The sequence below is a fragment of the Manduca sexta genome, chromosome 28 (assembly GCF_014839805.1).
Source record: "Manduca sexta isolate Smith_Timp_Sample1 chromosome 28, JHU_Msex_v1.0, whole genome shotgun sequence".
Taxonomy (NCBI): domain Eukaryota; kingdom Metazoa; phylum Arthropoda; class Insecta; order Lepidoptera; family Sphingidae; genus Manduca; species Manduca sexta.
In genome coordinates this window covers 2,978,330-2,986,540 of record NC_051142.1, presented here as the reverse complement: position 1 = coordinate 2,986,540, position 8,211 = coordinate 2,978,330, and the positions used below count along the sequence as shown (strand labels likewise).

The following is an 8,211-nucleotide window of genomic DNA, read 5'->3' as shown; positions in this document are numbered from 1 at the left end:
AATGATTCAACGTTAAGTATTTACAGTTTGCATTAAAAAATAAGATCTAATTTAAAATATCATTATATAATTTTCCAATACCTATATTTTACACAGACGTCAGACACACGCCTTTTATATCCAAACTTTATTCAGTCCCATGACGTAATAGGACTAAGCCTATCATATTGGGCACAAATTCCAGATTACGGGCTGATATTGAGTAAAAAAACCCAATATTGCTCGATTCGGGAACGGAACTCAAAACCTCAGTAGTCAGTACTCGATTATACCGTAATACAACTACGGCACCGAAAAAATAATAAAAAAATATTGTACATACAACAAAATAGTTAAAACTTAGAATTCTTTCCTCAAAGTCGACAATCCTGAACACATCCTCCTGTGAAATGTGTAATAATAACTCAGTTACAAAATTCATTTAAGTACGATTTACTTCCAAAATTCAATATGAAGTTTCCGCACGCAATTTTTTTCATAAGTCTACTTCTAAAGTCATACAAAACAGTAATCAGCGAGCGCCGTGGTGTCTGTTTTCAAGTGTGTTGCACGGTGTACGATGATTTTCCTCCTTTTTGTTCAGAAACCTGAATACTGTGACCTCTTTCGCGACAGTGTTGTACAGTTTCTGTCTTGGGGTTTGGGATATAAAGCCATTGTTGAATTTTGAGTTTTAAAATCTATTTTGTTCTGGAGTGAATGTATTATATTACTTTAAAGGTGTGGAGCTAAATAACCCTTTATCTACAAACAATGCATTATCTAATTTAGTTAACGTCAGCGCAATATGTATGATTTTCCTTTGTTGGTTTTACCTTCATAGTTGACTTGCTAATTAGTAATTAAATACATTTATTTACATTAAAAATAATTTTATTTCTTTTAGTGCATAAAATAATACTACTCCTAGTATATTTATATCGTCATTTTGTTTTGAGCAGACCTGACCCAATAATGGAGATGGTATGAAACTTGCGCAAGGAGAGTTTCACGTGGAGAACGGTACATCAATACTTCATAGGAAAATAAGAACAAGGTCGACAGTGATACTTTAATAGGTCATTTCATTGTGATGGTAAAGTACTTATTTATATCTAAAATATCGAAACACAAATAATTTCTAGTCACTCTATGAACAGGGTCTAACTTTATTTTATTTTCATCGTGTTCCTCCTTAAAGGGTTGACGCTCCGTTATGAAGTTGAAATGAGCATTTCTCGAGGAACACGTGTGATGTCTTCGCTTGAAGAACCAAGTTTATTAAGAAGTCCATTTTGTGCTCCGTTTTAAAACCATTTATTTTTCTACACACATAAGAACAACAAAAATAGTATAAAAAAAAACACAGAGTACTTTTACTCAATACTACTTTTACTATTTTTTACTTTTACTCGTGTAAAAGTCCTTTTCAGGCTTACAGTGTGGATACTTAATTTTCCGAAATATCATGTCATCCTTTTTTGTTTTCGACATTACGTGATATAAAACCAACTTATAGTGTTTGTTGAGTGTTGAACTGGGGACCGAACCCAAGACCTACCGATCCAAAACTGACACCAGTAAGTAAAAGCGACTTAAGGCAACGAAATTAAATTAATAAAATATTGTAATTATTTATTACGAAATTCATACTCTCTTCAAATGTTTTGATAACACTTTCGTAAGCGATAGAATGAACTATAAGTACTTGTACGTGATGTTTTTTTCAACGCCTTATCAAATGACCTAGTACTTGACTTTCACAACAAAATATTATGAAAGTACTACATTTATGTATATAAGACAAAATATGAACAAAATTGGACGTTTAGTTTTGTTATACGTGTCAATCAAAACAAAATGCGTCTCACCGTGTTCTTCATTGCTGTTTTGTGCTTATTCCAGGTAAATATTCTGAATGTGTAAAATAACTTAGCGTAATTAGAGTTTAAATTCCCGTGACAAAAGACTTTTAAATAATCTGTAAATATTTTTTTGCCTGTGGTATATGATCAAGCCCACAGATTCATAATTTTTTTACTCCACGATAAAAGCCGATGAAAAACAAAATAGAACGCTGTAAATTCTCACGTATACGATCGTAACGAGGTTATAGGATTATTTCAAGTTGGCAACACTTCCTCAACAATTCCAATTTCAAAAGTGAAACCAGTCATAAAACATTCTACAATAAGACGCCACATTACTTTCAGTACGGATACACTTACTGCTGTTTCCGAACGCAACCCTCAACTGCGTGCGCGGTCGCTGAGACCCCATGCATGAGCTCTTGTGCGATGTCCAACGGTTGCTGTGGTGGCTGTTGTGGCGGCTGTGGCGGTTGCGGTCGTTCTAACTGTGGATGCGGTGCGGCGTGCGGATGTTGCAGGGAGAGATCTAACGTCTGTAGCACATGTAAGCCGACTACTTCCCCCGTATGTTCGTGTTTGAGTGAATGCAATTGTAAATCCACAATATATTTCCCAGAAGTCGAGTATCCTGCGACGATTATCGAGATGACTCCGAATTATTACGGCGCTTGTTGGTCTTATTGATGTCGCAATTTTATTATAATTGACGTGTAAGTAAAATATAAAAATAAATAAATAAAAATCCGTTCATGACCTTATCTATTTACATCTATCATTATAAAGCACGGTAAATTTGTAGAATTGTAAAGGCAAAAGGAAGCGGTTCACTCAGCTCTTGCTGACTGGGATAGGTAGTTCCAAGCAGCGCTGGTTTTTAGCCTCTCCTAAACTTCCTGAGGTGAAAATCTTGGGATTCGGATTGCCTTTGCAGAGTAAGTGTGAAAAATAAACAAGGTTTTCCGTGGAATAGGAACTTATATTTCAATAGAGTTAACACGTTAGACAACCATATTAGACTAGCACACATTGCTTAGTAACAGTACATTGTTATTTTATTCCAAATACAATAATTCAAAAGATACGTACTATTACGCGGCCAGTTTACATTACATTATAAAAAGGCTTTGTATTTGTCCATGCAAACCTCAACAGAAAAAAATGATGTTTCATATTCATAGCTGTAATAAATAAAAAAATATATAAATTGCATCGATCAATGTCTACAGTATCTAAATAAAGTTTCAATTTATAAGCATAGGGGTTAATAATTTAGGAACGTATGTTATCAAATCTAATAATTATTAATCTATTCTTAGCAGTTTATTGTAAACGATCAATCTGTCTCCCAGCGGTCACTTTGATCCATGTCGTGGTTGAGGGTTGTATCCCATTTTACGGTTTCACCTGAATTTAGTACGGGCATCGTTCAATTTATAGCTTTCCCAATTTTAAAGGCCTTTGTTATCGTGCCGCCATCTTGAATTTTGTTTTGTTGCTTCGTAGATGAAGTGTTTATGTAAAAAAAATGAAGTACTTACAACTAGGTTGCCTTGTCCATTAGCTTTTTAATAGATATGTATTAAAAAAAAAACATAACGAGTCTATAATACTCTTATATTATGGTAAATGTTTCTTTCACCAATAAACATTAATAACTCCATCCACAGCCGAATTAAAAAATTACAAATATTGCAAAATGCATGACACTACTATGACTGCGACTAGAAAACTCATGTAAAATCACTATGGCCAATAATTATATTGCCTATAAACAGCAAAACAAACACATATGCCTTTATTGCCGAAGGATTAGAGTAAGACAATAGTAAGATTGACTACAATATGCATGTAGATCCGAAACAACTATGTAAAAAACGTACATCTTTGATAAATATATAGTCTACGTTTTATCTGGTTTTAATTATTATTCGCAATCACTGGTGTTCTATAAAACAGAAATCTAAGTGAGAATTTTCAATCGAAGTTTCTCGGAAGCGGATTACGGATCAGACTTCCACTGAATGCTCGGATGAACAGTCTAAAGATATTTCAAGAGAAATACTTCGTATTGGATCGATTTTATAGCAAACATTTTCATTAAATAAGCACTTGGTTTCTAATGTTACGTTCAGACGTATCACTAATTTATTCATTTAGTACCATCTAAAAAGGACGCGTCATGCGCTTATTGCTTTAAACAAAAAAACTGTTACTTTCAATATAAAACTACATAGAAAATGTAACACACTATGCAGTTCTGTGTCGTTATAAACGCCTATATAAATACATTTTAAACATTGACATATAGACACGAACGTCCATATAAACAATTTATTCAAAATCTGAAGTTAGAACTAAAGTTCGCTGCAGCGCTAAACATCAATCGTCGCCTAACCAAACCTTTTAAACTGCATGTTTAATGCAGTACTAAAACGCTATAAATATAGTATAAGTGAAATGGCAACTAAAACCGGATTGCAGTACACTTCAGTTGAACACAGTGAGTGTTTGGAACTCCAAATCTAGTACATAGTACATTATCAATGAATTTAAACACTCGTGTATTTTACGCGAACAGTTTTTATAAACGTGTGATAAAGCTCTTATAATTTAGGAGAAAGGAAACATCATACAAGTCACGTCCATAATATATTATCTATCTTGTTCACAAGGTAATTTATATCACCCTGAAGTAACAGCAAACTTAAACTAGAAAACTTGAGAATCTACAGACGGGTAATCAGGCAAACAAACTTGAGGGTCTTGCGCAAGTCACGGCAAACTTTTATCCTTCAAAGACTAATCAGTTAATGCTAGTTGGAATTCTCGTGTGAGTCTTGGAAATACATATTTCAAATTAGATTTTATGCTTGAGTTTGGAGTTTGCAGGGATGAAAGTTCATGGTATTTCGTGTCCAGATATGGCCTAAAATCATGGGCGCCGGGAGGGGAGCGCAAGGGGTTGCACGTGCACCCCTCTGTCCTGAATAAATCACAATAAAAATTACTTCATGACTATGGAACTATCGACTAAAGAGGTTTTATTAGCATATGCAAAAAACCACATGATTTAAAAAAATAATGATAGTATGTAGTACCTTCTTATGCATATGCACCTCTTTAAAAGTGATCGTGGTGGCGCCTATGATTGCACCTGATGGTAAGTAAATCGGCAATGTAAATCATGAGCGGCTGTGCTATTTAGATCGATAGTTAGTCTTAATAACTTTCTAACATTTTTACTGTAGTTTACTATCTCACTCGATAGTAAAAGTTACGGTAACTGTTATTGCTGTTTCAATATTCTGTAACTGCAGTGAGTGTACCTGCCCAAACGTTTTATTTTTGCAATGTGTACTAATAATGTTATTAAGTACTTTTTATGTTTTCAACTACAATTGTTTTTAATACTATTATATTAGATTTTACGTAAAACAATTTAAATAACATACTGTATAGATTTTTATAAAAATGATGAATAGTTGTTTGTTCATATTTGGCAAAAACTAAACGCACCAATGAAAGTTATCGTATTCAACCCCAGGATAGATTCTTACGTAGTTTATTACTTACTCTTTTTTTCTGAGGTTTTTGCACATATCGCCAGATGCGATCCAGAAGACCTGGAAAAGCCGGTCATGGTCGGAAAGTTGGAAAGGAAGAGACCACGAAGACGAAACCCAAGATGGATAGACCAGGTTTCCTATGCGTTAAATATCTCCATTTATGCAGCAGAGATTATTTTTTTGTTTTATTGTCTTTTATATTTTAATTTTATTGTTAACGCAACGGTTCCTTAATATAATGAAGATGACTTTCATAATATTTAGATTTTTATCTTACAATTTATTACAATTAAAAAGCAGTGTGTACATTAGAGAGTAAAAAAGGCAGTTCCATTTTCTAAATGGGCCGAAATTAAGCGTGTGAAAAATTAGGGCTACATTTACTCCGTAATTTCACTAACGAATTACATGAGTTTCGCATTACGGTCATTACTCTTAATTTTAAACTTTAATGTTCGGCAGATTAGAGCGTTTTGGTACGCGTTGTCCCTAATTTTGCTTAAGTTTTTTATAGCTCGCTTCAGCAAATATGTCACCTGGGCCTTATTGTCCATGACTGTGTAAACTCTTAATGTGGCCGTGTTGCGTTGTCCTCGTGAATTTAGCGTGAAATGGTAGGCTATATGCCTATTTCTATTGTAACGTAACGCAGTGCGTTTCGTGCTTGTTACACGTTGTTCTCTGAAGGATAAACTTCGTAACGAGGTCATTCGTTAGAGAACCAATGTCACCGACATAGCACACAGGATTAGCAAACTGAAGTGGCAGTGGGCAGGGCATATCTGTCGAAGAACCATGGGGTATACGATGGGGTAAACGAGTTCTTGAGTGGAGACCACGGCTCGGCAAACGTAGTGTAGGACGCCCTCCAGCTAGGTGGAGTGACGATCTGCGAAAGGTCGCTGGTAAGAACTGGATGCGACAGGCCGAAGACAGGGTAAAATGGCGCATATTGGAGGAGGCCTATGTCCAGCAGTGGACAAAGATATAGGCTGATGATGACACGTTGTTAAAAAAAATGGCATGGCAAAGTGACCCTACTGTATCTGATGGTAATCTGGTCACTCCTGACGAGAGATGAGTGTTCCTCGTTCGTCGAAACAATTACGCCGCTCTGTTTGATTATCCCGGAGTATTCCATTTATGTAGGGCAGTTAGCCGTCCGGAATTCCCCGGATTTGTTCTAGTTTGAGGGGCGTCCCAGGGCCGTCCGGCAGGGGTTTTTAAAAACTGTTGTTGTCAGGGAATAACAATTTTTTTAAATAGGCAGACGATAAATCGTAAAAAAATTTAATAACAAGCTGTATAAATGAATAAGAAATTATAACGACGTTTTGTTGCAAACAATATTTTTTCAGAGGAGTCTTGGGAAAAACCTATATTTCGCCCAAATGTCCAGGATTTGTATGATATATTTTCACGGCATAAAGTAATCATCGGCACTCAGAAGTAACGTTCCTATTAGTGAAAAATCAAAATCAGTTTAGTAGTTTCTGAGATAATCGTGTTCAAACAAACAAACTCTTCAGCTTTATATATTAGTATAGATTTATATATCACGTTTGTGTTCCGCAGGCAAATAGAGAACTGACTTACGTTATTAATTCAGAGAGTTTATTTCATTATAATGATCTTATTTTAAATGATTCGAAAAATATGTATTTCTCTTACCTTTTTAAGCGTTGAACCCCGAATTCAGTTAACTACAATTATTTCACCAATAAATTGATCTGATATGTTTTAATGCGATTAATAATGTAAAAGAAAACATAGTTATGTAGTCTAGAAGTTTCTAACCATTTACCAAAGTTGGGAATAATTTAACGAATCTTGGATGAGTTTGGGAATTAAAGGTGATTGCACTTAAACAAATACACGTATTTAATGCTATACAATTAACAATATAAACCTTTTCCAATGGTATTAGAGTTGTTGTTTAAAGCGAACGTAATGGTATGACAAAATTCATCTAAAAACAATCAATATATTGTTTCATAGTAAATAGTAACATTTGTAAATTTAATAATATAATAAAATCAGCCCTGTATTATACACTGTCCCACTGTTGGGCACGGGCCTCCTCTACTACTGAGAGGGATTATGCCTAGGCCTAGTGCGGATTGATAGGCTTCACACATCCTCAAAATTCCTATGAGAACATCTCAGGTATGCAGTTTTCCTTCACCGTACATTTTATACTGATTTTTATGAAATAGCTTATGTCTTCTTTAACTTTTGGAAAGAATAACTTTTTTTTAAGCGTTTTGTAACTATACTGTTATTACTGTTATTATATTATGTTTCTTTTATTAGCCGATATAGTTAAGCTACGCAATCCTTGAATATATAAAAAGAAAACCTTTGGAAGTTCACTGCTGAACATAGGCCTATCCTAAAGATGTCCAGACCAATCTGTTAGTAGCGGCCTGTATTTAGCGAGTTCCTGCGACGATTACGTCCGTAAAAAAAAAACTTACTGCTCATTGACGTATATCCTATAGACACGAACGTCCATATAAACTATTTCTTCAAAATCTGAATTAAAATTGCAACCAAAACGTCAGTGTGATAACCTATTTATTCATTTGAACAACAAATAATTTTACTTATTTGACTAATATTTGTTATTCACGTTTACACTTAGACTTGAGTTTTTATATCCTGAGCGGCACTCCGTAGACAACCATAAGCTGTCAATATTGACCACATTAAATTCAGTTTGAATGGATATCAGTTCAAATCAGTTAAACACAGTGAATGTTCGTAACGTCAAATCTAGTACGTAGTACATATTA

The 8,211-nt window shown here is 34.5% G+C and overlaps 1 long non-coding RNA gene across 2 annotated transcripts; it reads left to right on the top strand.

Moving 5' to 3' along the window:
• The first annotated feature begins 1,805 nt into the window (after positions 1–1,805).
• LOC115443335 lies at positions 1,806–2,863 on the top strand. 2 transcript variants are annotated; one of them, XR_003938604.2, is made up of 4 exons: positions 1,806–1,884; positions 2,193–2,394; positions 2,467–2,560; positions 2,650–2,863. It is a non-coding gene; the product is annotated as an uncharacterized LOC115443335 (long non-coding RNA). The 2 variants fall into 2 exon arrangements; XR_003938603.1 differs by lacking the exon at positions 2,650–2,863 and having other exon boundaries at positions 2,467–2,598.
• The last annotated feature ends 5,348 nt before the right edge of the window (positions 2,864–8,211 follow it).